The sequence below is a fragment of the Zootoca vivipara genome, chromosome 3 (genome assembly GCF_963506605.1).
Source record: "Zootoca vivipara chromosome 3, rZooViv1.1, whole genome shotgun sequence".
NCBI classification, from domain to species: domain Eukaryota; kingdom Metazoa; phylum Chordata; class Lepidosauria; order Squamata; family Lacertidae; genus Zootoca; species Zootoca vivipara.
Genome location: NC_083278.1, coordinates 21227846 through 21241983, shown reverse-complemented (window position 1 = coordinate 21241983; position 14138 = coordinate 21227846). Strand labels below are relative to the sequence as shown.

General features: G+C 40.9%; 1 protein-coding gene across 1 annotated transcript in view; it reads right to left on the bottom strand.

Annotated features, from left to right (window-relative positions):
• Positions 1–14138, bottom strand: part of CSMD1 (CUB and Sushi multiple domains 1) — a 915553-nt gene that overhangs the window by 320093 nt on the left and 581322 nt on the right. The gene's annotated exons all lie outside the window — the stretch shown is intronic.

The following is a 14138-nucleotide window of genomic DNA, read 5'->3' as shown; positions in this document are numbered from 1 at the left end:
CAGAGGAATGGTGGGAGGAACCAACAGGGAAACTCCCAAGGGAAGAAGTTTCAAAGCCCGGGGAGTGTTAGTGGGACAACAATGAGTGGTCAGAGGGAGAGGACTGGGAAGAGGAGGTGCTGGAAGCTGAAGAGGTAACGGATTAGTGAGCTGGAAGAGTCTGTGGCAGAGAGAAGTATAGAATCAAAGGCAGAAGCTGCAGCAGAGGAGAGATAAGTCAGGCTGGTGAAGAGGCATGGATGTCTCCCCCTCCTGCTGCGACAAGCTCCCATCCCCACCTCGTCTCTCAGAATCAGAAGAGGAAAGGTTGCCTTCACACAGACACAGTCTCCAATTGCTTGGAGGGAATCATGGAGAGGAAGGGACTTAAGACAGCTGTTGGCAGGTGGCAACTGATCCATGGGGCAAGACCCACCAGAGATGAGCTGCAATGCTCATTAGGCTTGACACTCTGCCAAGTCTGTGCAGATCATGTTCTTGCTAAAGAAGAGTTACCTGCTACTTGCACAATGTGATTTACTGCTGGCTTGTTCCTGACCCTTGTGGCCTTGTGCTGAAAACACCACCTACAATGTAAAAGCCTTAACACTATGGCTATGGCTATTACCACTAAAATAATATGTAATCTATATTACCCATTTGCCTATGAATCATTCATACCCACACTTGCACATGGACATATATATATACATGCAGACAATTCATTTGACTCCAATATCACATAATGGTTTTTTCAGGTTTTTGTGGGGAGGGGGACTTCGGATGAATTGGAAGGCAACCTTCAGCACCACAACGTTCTCCCTCCCCAGAAAAAAATACCTTACAAGTTCCGCCAACACAACATCAGAACACCTCTTTTTCAATCCCTGCCCCTTAAAGCCCTGTTCACCTTTGTTCATTTCTTTAAGAAAATCAAGTGATTGTTGGCAAAAGTATTTTGGAACACGATCAATGGATTCCTTGACACAACTTGTATTTTTACAGAATGAAAGTGTGATAGAGGATCAGTGTTATTTTGCTATCTTGCGGTTGGAATGCTGCAGGCAGAATTATGATAGCAGCTCTTGAAAGTGCTTTTATTACGAAAAGTCCCAGTGAAGTGATTGGGGTATCTGAGAACAGAGTGATTTATGAACGCTCCTCTTAACACAGGCCCATCTGGAACTACAGACATGCACTGGTATTTAAGATTCCAGTTTAAGCCAAAGAACAGGTTCACAAGCAGCAAGTGAAAAGGAATAAAACTCCATGCTTGATTTTTATTTTTATTTGGGTAGTATTCCTTGACATCTGGCAGCACCTTAATTTAAACACACATGCACACATACACACACACACACGCACACCTATTTAAGGGAAAGCCAAAGAGCCAACTTCATGTTTTTCACACACTGACACCTTTTATCTGCTTCCAACATTTCTTGTGATCATGGTGAATTTTTTATGCAAGGTGGTGGGAGGTGGGAGATGGAAGGTGATTAGTAGTAAACAGAAGACATATGAATAATGATACGGGGGAGATATATTTGCTACTTTCTCCTTGGACATCTTTTATGGCTCCTTTAAACATTGGCCGCTGGCCCAGACATCGATTACCTAGCTATTGCTGTACCTCATTATGGCTGTATCTTCCATGACTTTTTCATGATGTCTCTAATGTCCTTTTCCCAACAGAAATGAAGTGATTACTTTTCTACTGATAAAGCTGTTACAGTAACGGCATGAATCTATTCACCTACAGGGAATTCAAAGCTGTAGCAGCCGCGCTTAAGTTCTTATAGCTTTGCTTCTGCTCTATTGTTTGACAACCTTACAGCTTAACCATTTTTTAAAAGTTTTCTTTTTCTTTTTACTGGAGAAAATGTGATTATTACAGTAAGAAAAAAGCAACACAAAATGCTCCCCACCCCACCCCGAATTTTACATAATCCACAATAAACATCAATCCTGATCCAATTTTGGATTCATATTAGTCATACTTTTCAAATGCAGAAAAAGCAGTGGAAGGGGCAATCAAAATGAGCAAGTGGTAGGTGTACTTTCCTAAGGATGTCAGACTAAAGCCTTTGGTTTAGGTTGAGGGGGGGAAATGAGACTTAAGGGGGGCATAGAAAAGATTTATAAAATGATTCATGGTGTATAAAAAGAGGGAAAATATTCATCTCCTCTCTTTATACTAGCACCGGGGTCATCTGGTGTAATTGATTGGCAAGAATTTAAGAACAACGAAAGTACCTCTTTCACATAGCACACAATTAATGTATGGATTTTGCTGCACAGGACGTGTGAATGGCCACAAGTTTAGATGGCTTTAGAATGGAATTGGATCCATCCATGCCTGCTTGCTTCTTCAGTGCAATTCAAAGTGTTGTTTTTGACACTGCAGACCAGGTAATCTGGAGGACCACTGTCCTCCATATAACCCTGTCCCAAAATCTTCCACAGAGACACTTCAAGTACTCCTGAACTGATCCATGAGAGGGCATTCTCTGCAGAAGCCTTCACTTCTAGAACTCCCTCGCCCAGGAGATCTGTGTGGCTCTTTCACTGGCTGCCTTCAGAAGGTCAATTAGAGATGCTTCTTTTCAAAAACCAGACTTCTGAGCCCACCTTGATATTTCAGCTACCGTGAGTTTTGTCATTTCTTATGGTTGCGTTCATATTATTGTGTTTATCTAGTTTTACTGGGCTGTATCCAAACTGCAGCTCTGCTTGCACAACAGTGCGCAGCGTAACTTCCTCTCCTCCTCCCGCCCCCTCCAGCCCACCAGAAGCCATCAAAAACAGCTCTGGGGGTTTGGGAGACACCATACTGTAGAACCCACAGAGCTAAACCCAAGAATCACCTGCTGGAGCCAGCTAGCCAAGACCCAACTCAGTCATCCCAGAAGGATACCAAGCACGATGGTACTGAAGGTGGTGGCTAAAATCTCTAGGAGGATCAACAGCCACCCTTTCCCAATTTCTCTAGATACTAAGACATATTATATACTGCACACAAAGCTGTTGCTTGCTCCAGCAGGCTTTTGTTTGACAGAAAAGCAGACTGTGATTGGTGTTCAATCGTATCCCACCCACTGCTATGCCACTTCAGCAAATCCAAGCTGGCTTTGCATCTGTGTGTGTCAATAGGTTGCTACTCCCATTATCTAGGACTATTGGCCATGCAATGCTGGGGCTGATGGGAGCTGGATTCCATCAACCTCTGGAAGGCTAGTGACCCACCTACACCCTTATAGTGGTATGGAAGTTCGGGGGGAAACAAATTGGAGCAGAACAAAAAACGCTGGGAGACATGGAGGGAATGTCTGGGTGGGGTAAATTAAACATTCTCTCCTTTACCTCCACACCTTTCTAAAACTGCTTCTTGGGACAGAGGTGAAACAGTATCTGTCAGGACATTATTACATGTGTTTGTATGTCATTTGATCAATGTTTTCAGTAACATTTCTCTCTGGGTATTAACAAAAGGGATGGGTGGGCAAAACAAAGATAACTTTCCTGGAAACCCTTATTATTCTGATGGAACTTAATGCAAGCAGATATGTGTACCTGTTTAGGGACATGTGAAACTGTTTCGGCCACCCATTGAGCCACTGCAACCTCAGGGTGTCATGCCTCAACATCGTTCATTATGCATTATTGCATAGCTTCTTATTTCAGTCTAGGGCATTCTGCCCAGTGTGCTTTAATACATATGAGGACAATATCTCTTGTGAATTAAGGCAGGCCAAAAAAAGAGCGGGGTAAAAACCCTTTCATTATGACACCGTTTCTGAAATGCATTAAGGAACAGAGGGATCCACAGAGATAAAAAGCAAGACATCAGAATTAAATAATATACACTACAGTTAATGTCGACTATGAGAGTACACTTTTTATCTTAGTATTCTGCTTAGTAATTAAGTTAAATGAAATAGGGAACTAAGTGACATGCTGTGCTTGTTGAGTAAGTGAATGGGAGAAATGAGAAAGCATTTTGCACAAGTCTATCTCCTATTTTGCAGTAATAATGCATAATGATCGCCCCATAATGTTGGGTGGCTTGCCTTTCATGCCCTTACTTTTGTAGTGTTGAGCTTTTAAAATAATTTGCACAGAAGATTACAGCACAAATGGAGTTTTTCTGAATTAATATAGATCAGATATGCAACACAAAAATCAAGGGAGTCAGTTTATAGCACAATCTTTTGCATGTCTTCTCCTCACAAATGAGTCAATTCAATAGGATTGCACACGAGTTAAAGTGTTTAGGATTGTAGCCATAAGTTTTTAACAATGACATTTTATAGTAACATAAACACATAAAATAAAGATTTTGACATTGCAATTTCTAACAAATAATTTTTGAAGAAATCCATTTCCTCCAAACTGACAAGTACTAATGAATGGTTCAAGCCTAACTAGTGGCAACCCTACATTCTGGGGGCGCTGAAAGCTTGAACTTTCATGGGGGCCCCTTCGCAACCAGCAACAAGGTCTGGGAAACCACTGTTATCTTCTTCAATGGAGTTGTTCCATGAAAGGTGACCACAATTTTACAACTTCTGGGCTACTGACTCTCAAACTTTGGGATTGTTGAAATATATACAACAAGAAAATAATCGATTTGAGTCATCATAGCTGCCAAGTCCGGATCGTAAAGATCCGGGATCGGCAGCGCGCGCATGACCGGAAGTTGCGTGACGCAACTTCCGGTGGCACTTCGCCCTTCTATGGGCACCAGAAAATAGCGGCGCCAGCGACGGAAGTCGCTTCCGCGCATGACCGGAAACACGTAAAAGCGACTTCCGACACCGGCGCCACCATTTTCTGATGCCCATAGAAGGGCAAACCGCAACCGGAAGTCGCATCACGCAACTTCCGGTCATGCGCGGAAGCGACTTCCGGCGCTGGCGCCGCCATTTTCTGGTGCCCATAGAAGGGCAAAGCGGCACCAGAAAAATGGCCGCCGGGAAGAAGCAAATTAAAGGGACAATGCCGGGATTTTTCGCCAAACGGGAGACCGCCGGGAAACGGTAAGAAAAGAGGGGTTTTCCCGGCGGATACGGGATACTTGGCAGCTATGTGAGTCATGCAACTTAAATGGGGTCTACTAGACCCAACATTTTAAAGTAATGTGGACTAAAGTCACTTCTGGAGCTACTCTGGAATTAGGGGCCCTAATGCTTAAACTTCATTAGTTTCATCGTAGTTCTGTCCCTGAGCCTAATGGAAGACTAAAGCCTGCAAACCAAGGACTGAAAGTGTATATAGTCTATCAATTAAATAGGCTAAGTGCAATGAAATGGACAAGGGAAAGCAGAAGCTACTAGCAGCAAAATTACTATATGTATACTTACGGTTATCATGAAAAACGACGTTTATCACATAGCATGCAAGCAAATTGTGTCCTCCATCATGGAGGGCACGTGTTGCAGTGAGATCACCTAAACTGCCTCTCTGTTGTGGGGTGGGACCGTTTGGACAGCCACAACACACCATTGGTTGCCCCTCGGTTGCTGGGGTAGAAATTTGGCCTGTTGGGTCGTCTATTGGCTACCAAGGGGCTATTTAAGCTGCTGCACATTGCTGGGAGCTTTCTCTTTCCTGCGACATGCATCAGATCACCCGCCCTCCCACCCTATACTTAGGGCTGTTGTTTGGCCTTGCTATGCTTGTCTGTTTTGGAGCAGGGGCCTGGTAGGAATTTGGCATTTGGCTGATTGGCTGTAGCCATTTGGATTTTGCCTACTATGTAGCAAATCATCACAACTTTGTAAAGGAATCCAGGGGCTCGCCTTGCTTTTGTCCGAACCCTGTCAAGGGGCTAGGGCCATGCCAGAGCCCCTGGGAGCATCTGGGGTGAGCTGCGAGATCAAAGCCAGCTTCTCGCTCCTTCAGTATATTTTCCCTTACTGACCTCTGGTGGTGCCCAGTGGCAGTCCTGTTCCTGCCATGTGCAGGTTCAGGTAGTCTGGAACCAATGCCTAAGCAACCACTCACATGCTGTAATCAATAAAGTTGTGGCCAAAATAAATGCCAAAAACTAAATTCTGTGTCTATTGTGTCTTTATTTTGGGGGTGGTTTTGGGGGTCTTCACACACAAAATAACTATCTGGGCATTTTGGTGAATTAATGTCAGCAGGAAATAATTTATTTTTGGATGCATGGATTTTTTAAAACTTCATACCCATTTTAAAAAGACTACTTAATTTGTACTTCAACTTTTTAGAATCCTTCCAATTCCATTCTCTGCTACATTTATTTATTATCATGCATTGGTTCTACACATTAAAAAAATTTCCTTAGTTTTTTGAGAAATTGCTTATGAAAATATGTTACTATTGGTTATTAACAAAAGAGGCACCTTGTTTTGCTCCTATTTCCAAGTGATGCTTTTCTTCCCAAATGCATATAGCAGTCCCCTTCACAGCTAGATTTGTGAACAGCACATTGAAGGATATTTTAGCTCCTGCAGTGACAAAGGCCTATTTTCCAGAAACAAGTATAATTTACTAATCTGATTTATGAAGCAATCTCCACAATTTAATAAAATAGCATTACATAATATTATTACATAGGGTCGTGTATCATTGTTGAGAATGCTAAAATCTTTAACACTTGGGAAAATCTGGATTATTACGTTTTATGATGGAACAAAGTAGAACAGGGTAATTATCCCTCTTGTTTCATTAAAGCTTTATGCAACTGTGAGAGTTTAATGCTGCTGTTATTTTTCCCACTGTCAGAAACTGTTCCACTGCAAAATCTACAATTCTCAATAAAGACAGAATTAAGGTATTAACTTCACACTGGAATAGTAGTGAGTGATGTGCTCTAATGTTGCTGTGGATCACTAGCCAAGATTCTAACTGAAAAATTTTCCTCTAGCTGTTTTCAAGTAGTTATGAATCCCAATGTGCCAGGAGTTAGAGACCTATGAACCTCCAAAAGTTATTTTAAATGAACTTCTATTAGCCCCAACCAGCAAGGCCACTAATCAGAGATTATGGAATCAACATTTAGAGGACCATAGGTTCCAAAACGCTGCAATAAATTAGTTGTATAAATGTCTGAAAATGAGAGGGCTTGTTAAGAATAATTTTAGCAGCTTTATAAGAGGTTATAATTTCCAAGACCCTTTGGAAAGGTTATGTTTGTTAAAACTAGTTTTAAATTTACATTGTAGATCTGTCCAGCAAGGTACAAGCAATAAAAGTTAGGGTCAGCCAACGTAATAAAGGGCTAACTACACTACACTACACTAGGATAGGATAGGATAGGATAGGATAGGATAGGATAGAATAGAATAGAATAGAATAGAATAGAATAGAATAGAATAATTTATTGGCCAAGTATCAACCAAACTTGGAATTTTGCTTCGACTACATTGCAATGTAAAGGAAAAAACGTACCTCATACAAACACTATTCCCCTCACAATACAACAGCACAGCGAAAAGGCCCCATACCACCAATTGGCCTCCCTTCCGCCCACAACTACAGATTCAACAATTTGATGGCACAAGAAAAAAAGCTATTCCTGTGCCTAGACGTTTTTGTATATAGAGTCCTGTACTGACATCTGGATGGGAGTAAATCAAACAGGTGATGACCAGGATGTGAAGGGTCTACAGCAATTCTCTCTGCTCTCTTCCTGACTCAAACGGCATAAAGTGTCTCTATTGGCCTAGTTTGCACATAACACCAAACCTTAGTAGATGATCACTTGGTTTATTACCTCACAAAATAAGACAAAAGCACCAGAGAAAAAGATCAAACCTAGAAAGTAAATTGAACTGGTTTTGTCACACTTCACTCACAACTTTTTGGGAGGTGATTTTCCTCCTCCTCCTCCTCCTCCTTTAAAAAAAGGTAAAGGAACCCTGGATGGTTAAGTCCAGTCAAAGGAGACTATGACGTTGCAGCACTCCTCTTGCTTTTCAGGCCGAGGGAGCCGGCGTTTGTCCACAGACAGCTTTCCAAGTCATGTGGCCAACATGACTGAAACACTTCTGGGGCAACGGCACACTGTGACAGAAACCAGAGCGCATGGAAACACTGTTTACCTTCCCGCCACTGTGGTACTTCTTTATCTACTCGTACTGGCATGCTTTCGAACTGCTAGGTTGGCAGGAGCTGGGACAGAGCAACAGGAGCTCACCCCATCACGGGAATTTGAAACGCCGACCTTCTGATCAGCAAGCCCAAGAGGCTCAGTGGTTTAGACCACAGTGGGTCTGGGTTTGCACATAGCACTAAGCTCTGGTTACCATCAAGTGAAGTTTATAAAAGCCAGTGACAAAGCTGGTTAACGAGCAAGTCACAGTGAAATTACTGGGCTGGTTCACACAAAACAAGCTAGTAGTAATAGCAGCAATAGTTGTTTTTGTATCTTGCCTTTCTCCCAAGTTTGGATTCACACATAACACTAAGCAGTGGTTTATTAAATTCACATTGTTATAAAAAACAAAGTAATAAAAATTGACTAGTTAAAAACAATAGTTAAAATATAATAAAACACATTTAGAACCAGCATTAAGATATCAATTTCTCCAGTGGTCAACAGCCTCTGCACCTACATTTGACAGGTCTGTCTGAATAGGAAGATCTTAGCCTATTGGCAGAAAGAGGGAATTCAATAAACCATTGCTTAGTGTTGTGTGTGAATCAGGCCAACTTGTGGAGATACAAATGTTTGTATGGTTTCCCCTCTCTGGCAAATAGCCAATTTTGTGAAGCTAGTGCATCGAGTAGAAAGGATTAAAACCTCTTTCCCATGGTGAGCTCTCAGTGTAGCTCAGATGTTTTTTAGGAAAAGGGGAAGACTGGAAAATGTAGTGCAGCTGTCCTGCATAAAATTGAATTTGGTCTATAGAATGAGTTAGCTTGCAGACAATGCTGTTTTTTTCCTACAGATTATTCAGAGCTTTGTTGCTCAGAATCCCTTGTTTTCTGTTTAAATGCCTACCCCACCCCCAGGATTAAGTAAATGTCTATGAAATCAATAAATGAAATGTTTTATCCACATGTGGTATAAAGTATGAAAATTTAACTTTTATGTTTTTGTGACACTATGGGTAAAGTTGAATATTAATTTCCTATATGCTAATTGCTGCAATATTAGTAAAATACACTATTAAATGAACAAATGAATGTGTGTTGTATTTAGTAAGGCAACCTTCATTGAGTAAGTAGATTAGTATTTAATATTTGAAATATTTCTCAAAGTATCTGTTTGTATTTAAATCATTTAAAAATGTAATTTACTCAACTATGAATGTGTTTGCAGGATCAAGCACATTTCTTAGCAGCATATTACTATTGGTAAGTGAAGTGAATGCCTTTTCTTCATTTAATGATATTCTTTACAGCCACTTAACATATTGAGCAAATAGGTTAAATATTTAGTCTGACCCAGACATAATGTTTGTTAAGCACAAAATGTCAGCAACTGGTCCTACTGCTTATCCAACACTGTATTAATCAATCAATCAATCAATAAACTATGAAGTGGCCCTTTGCATGTCTATAGCAAAGCATGTGGGTGGCCAGGTGTCCTACTTTGATAATCAGTCATCTCTTTGAAGGTTTCCTCTGTCTGGAGGAATGTACAGTTGTTGAGTCCTGTTTTTAAGATAAAGAACCATAATTAGACAGAACAGAGCCTTGAAGCTGACCATCAAATAGACAGCTGTCTGAGCAGCCACACAGATCATCTTGTCACAGAAATAGGCTGCCGCCTAGTGTGAAGGGGTGCTCACCTGACCTCCTCCAAACAGGTGGGTTGCTGCTGCTTACTGTAAAGAACAAGTGGAGGGACAAGGCAGTAGGGAGGCTGGCATGGTGTAAACACACCAGCAGGATTGCTGGATTGGCTCACCTGGTGCACTTGCACTCCACTGTCCTCCCCACTGCCTCACTCCTCCTCTTCTGGGTAAGCAGCAGCGACTCCGCTGTCCACTATTGCCTGATCACAGTCTGCACAACTATGGTGAGATGCATTTCATTTCTAATTCAGTTATAGTAATTGTTTATATTACAGTGGTACCTTGGTTTACAACCACAATTGATTCCGGAAGTCTGTACTTAACCTGAAGCGTACTTAACCTGAAGCGAACTTTCCCATTGAAAGTAATGGAAAGTGGATTAATCCATTCCAGACGGGTCCGTGGAGTACTCAACCTGAAGCGTACTTAACCCGAAGTATGAGTGTAATTTGTTCTGGAAGTCTGTACTTAAACTGAAGCGTACTTATCCTGAAGCAAACTTTCCCATTGAAAGTAATGTAAAGTGAATTAATCCATTCCAGATGGGTCCGCAGTGTTTGTAAACCGAGGTGGTTGTAAACCGAGGTATGACTGTATACAAATAAATTAGCATCTACAAATTTTATGCAACTCTACACCCTTTTGTTTAGTTCTATATTTTGTCTTTCTTATTCTTTCTCTTCTTGTTGGTGGGGGGTTTGCAGGGAGATGACAACAACAATGTGGAAGTCCTCTTAGATGAAGGACTGGAGAAACAAAGCCAGTTGCCCATAATGGTACCAGCAGCTGACTGGTTTTTTAATGGACTAAGTTTGATTATGTTGATGAGATTCTAGCTCCTTATCCTTATCAGGCTAAGCTCTACTATAACTGAGCCACAAGGAACAGACTGGAGTAATGGGTTATGAGTCAAAGGGTATATATTATGAAGTCTTCCTAATGCTCTTCAGGTTCAAAGGCCAATGCTCTAGCATGAGCTACTTATAACTTACCGTAAATCTCAGGGAACAGAACAATTACGTCTGAGTTCCCGCTTCCACTGCTGTATGTAGGCTACTATACCAGATCAAGAAAGGTTAAGTTGTATATGTTCCTGATGGGAACCATTCCAGCAGATTTTTCAGCATTTATTAGGCCATTATTTTGTTTATATTATCTCTATATAGAGGTTTCTGAGATACATTAGCACAACCGAGAACCATACATGCCATAGGCTAAGCAGAAAGGATCAGACTTTGTTTGGAATGGCTCCCCATGACTCGTATGTGGAAGAATACACTAAATATAGGGGATAATTTTGGAAAGGGGAAGGGGGCTCAGAGATATAATCCCACCAACCGCTCCTGAATTTCACTTTAGCTTGTCAGGCCTCTCCCCACACTTTCACAAATCTACCATGCTGGAGGAAAACAGAAGCCAACAATTAATTCTAAGCTGTCCTACATTGTGGATGCAAAAGAAAGTACAGTATAGGGGTTTTTATTCCTCCTGATTTCTTGAAGGAATAATAAAATTCTGTTCACAGATTTTTAAACTGATTCTCACCCTGCAATGAAGATGTCTGTAAATGTTCGGAGCCTACTTTGATGTCTTTGGGAAGCATGGGTTTTTATACCTCATGACATGTTGCCTTGGAAGAATATAAATCAAAACATAGCAATTGCCAGACTTCCCATCTGCAATGGAGCATCAGGGCAAGCTCACAAGTCTGCAACACAGGGATCTAGAAATTTAGGAAGAAATTTTGGGCTGATGCATCGGCTGATGTTTTCTGTGCTTACACACACACACACAGAGACACATCTTGATAAGCTGGTAGGAGGGGTAGGAAAGAAACTGGCAGACAAGAGGGACAGCAGTAGGGCAGGAAATCCCCACCCCAAGATTTATATTTTCGAGCTTTGGAGAGTTCTTCGGAAATGCCTCAGCTTCTTACGAAAATTTTCCAAGTGGTTCAGAAGGGGAATTAAGAGGTCTCACATGTTTCAGAAGTAAGCAGGTTGATATTAATTCCAGTTGGGGAAAATAAACTATGTTCCTTGGGACAACTACCTGCCACTGCTCACTGCCTATCACCACTTTGCTTTTACCGGCACATTTGTAGGGGTGCAATCCTTGGGATGATGCACTCCAGAAAGGTCGGCAGATGCTTCCTTCATGCATCCCCGCCATCATAAATAAGGGCATTTTGCATTTGTCTGAGCAATATATCTGGGAACAGGATGAGAGAGTGAGGAAGCAAATGTCATTTCATTTTAATGCTACAAAGCATCACTGATTGCTATAAACTCAGCATGAAGACAGAAATATATTGTTTGTAATATCGCCCTGAGCTTTTATATCCCATTGCATTACATTAGTAATAATTCCTCCAAAATGGTTAACCAATGTAAATACTGCTTTCCCCCTAATTTTCCTGATGCATCCAACATTGAATCAGCAGGGCTAACCTGTCTTAGAATTAGCTGTTTTGGCATCAACTGCTGAATAACACAGCATGTGCCATCAATTCATCTAAATGTGTTACAGCAGATCAATACTGAATCAGTAAAGCCATTTGTTCTTTGACTCTACATGGCAAAAAACATTGCCTTAAAAATAACTCAATTTTCCCCATCTGAGACAAAACGGAACATCAACGCTATAAAAGTAAACAGGCTGCACAACGGGCCCTGCATTTGAAAAATGTTGTGTTTTTTTCAAATGAAGTTTAAGTGGGAGTGAGTTGATTTTTTTTACTACAGAAAATATGTTATCTTTAGAGAACATTTTCTGAATATTGTTTTTATGCAAATTATTATAGACAGGGAAAATATGAAGTTTCATTTGCCTCTGGGGAGAAAGAGGATATGGACAAGCAATATCCTATATATTCAAAATTGAACAAATTATTAAAAGAATGAGGCTGCCATCTTATACCCATTTACTAGACAGTAAGCTCCATTGAACTGAATGGGGCTTGCTCCTGAGTAGACATGTATATGATTGGGCTGTGAATAAAAAAATCTATGACATAAAAAAATTCCTTCAGTAGCACCTTAAAGACCAACTAAGTTTTTATTTTGGTATGAGCTTTCGTGTGCATGCACACTTCTTCAGATACAGTGAAATAGAAGTCCCCAGGCACTTATGTAGAGAAGGGGTGGGGAGGGGTGGGGATGGGGAGGGGAGATCACTCAGAAGGGTGGTGGAAGTGGGTGATTGACTGACTGATAGCTGTTGATGACCGAAAACGACTGCAAATGGTTTTGCATGAAAAAGCAAGGGTTGAGATGGCTGAAGATCGCTTATCATGTATAATGAGATAAGAATCCGATATCTCTGTTCAAACCAGGTCCCTCCATGGTTTTGAGCTTGGTCAGCAACTTATCACCAACCTTCTGAGTGATCTCCCCTCCCCATCCCCACCCCTCCCCACCCCTTCTCTACATAAGTGCCTGGGGACTTCTATTTCACTGTATCTGAAGAAGTGTGCATGCACACGAAAGCTCATACCAAAATAAAAACTTAGTTGGTCTTTAAGGTGCTACTGAAGGAATTTTTTTATTTTACTTCGACCCAGACCAACACGGCTACCTACCTGTAACCAAAATCTATGACACATTAGCAATAAATAATGTAAGATCTAATCTAAATTTCCTTTACAAATGTGCCATAGGAAAAAATCCTGCTGTTGCTCTTGGTGTGCCTAGCACACCAAAAGTACACACAATAAAACTGGCAGCCCCATCCAGATAATTTTAGCTAATGCAGTAAGCTGAAATATTATTAGCAAACAGCTGGTCTGTGGCACAACATCTCACTTTCCTTTCATATGTTTTCTCAAAATTCACCTTTTCCATGAAGGCTTTGCTTAATCTCACACACCCCAAATGTTGCAATGCAGTTCAAGCACATTTAGTGTTTAAATCATAAAAGAATGTCAAAACAGAGGGAGAAAAAAAATGCTACAAAATTTGCAGTGGAGAAGACTTACATGATCTTGAGGAGGAAACAAGGAACTAATACAAGGTTTATCTTCATTAGCTGATAGTCTGTTCTAATAATTCATTTGTTTAATAGAATATATAATAGCACCATTCCTCTTCAGAAAATAATAATAGTAAAATGTAGTCTTTGAAAAACAAATCAACAGCAGACTGCACAATAAATATTGTTAATAGCATGTCCTTTGTTCACTTTCTGTAATTAAAGACATCACCCCAACAAGACATACTCCAAAAAAGTGGCTACCTTCAGAATTTGTAGGTTCAAATACATACTCTAAGGACAACAAGGTGAAAACCTATATCATTTGCCTGCAAGTAACTCCCATTGAACTCAGTTTTCAATCAACCTAATTAGTATGACTATCTCTGCTTTCTGTAACATACTTCCGTGTAAAGA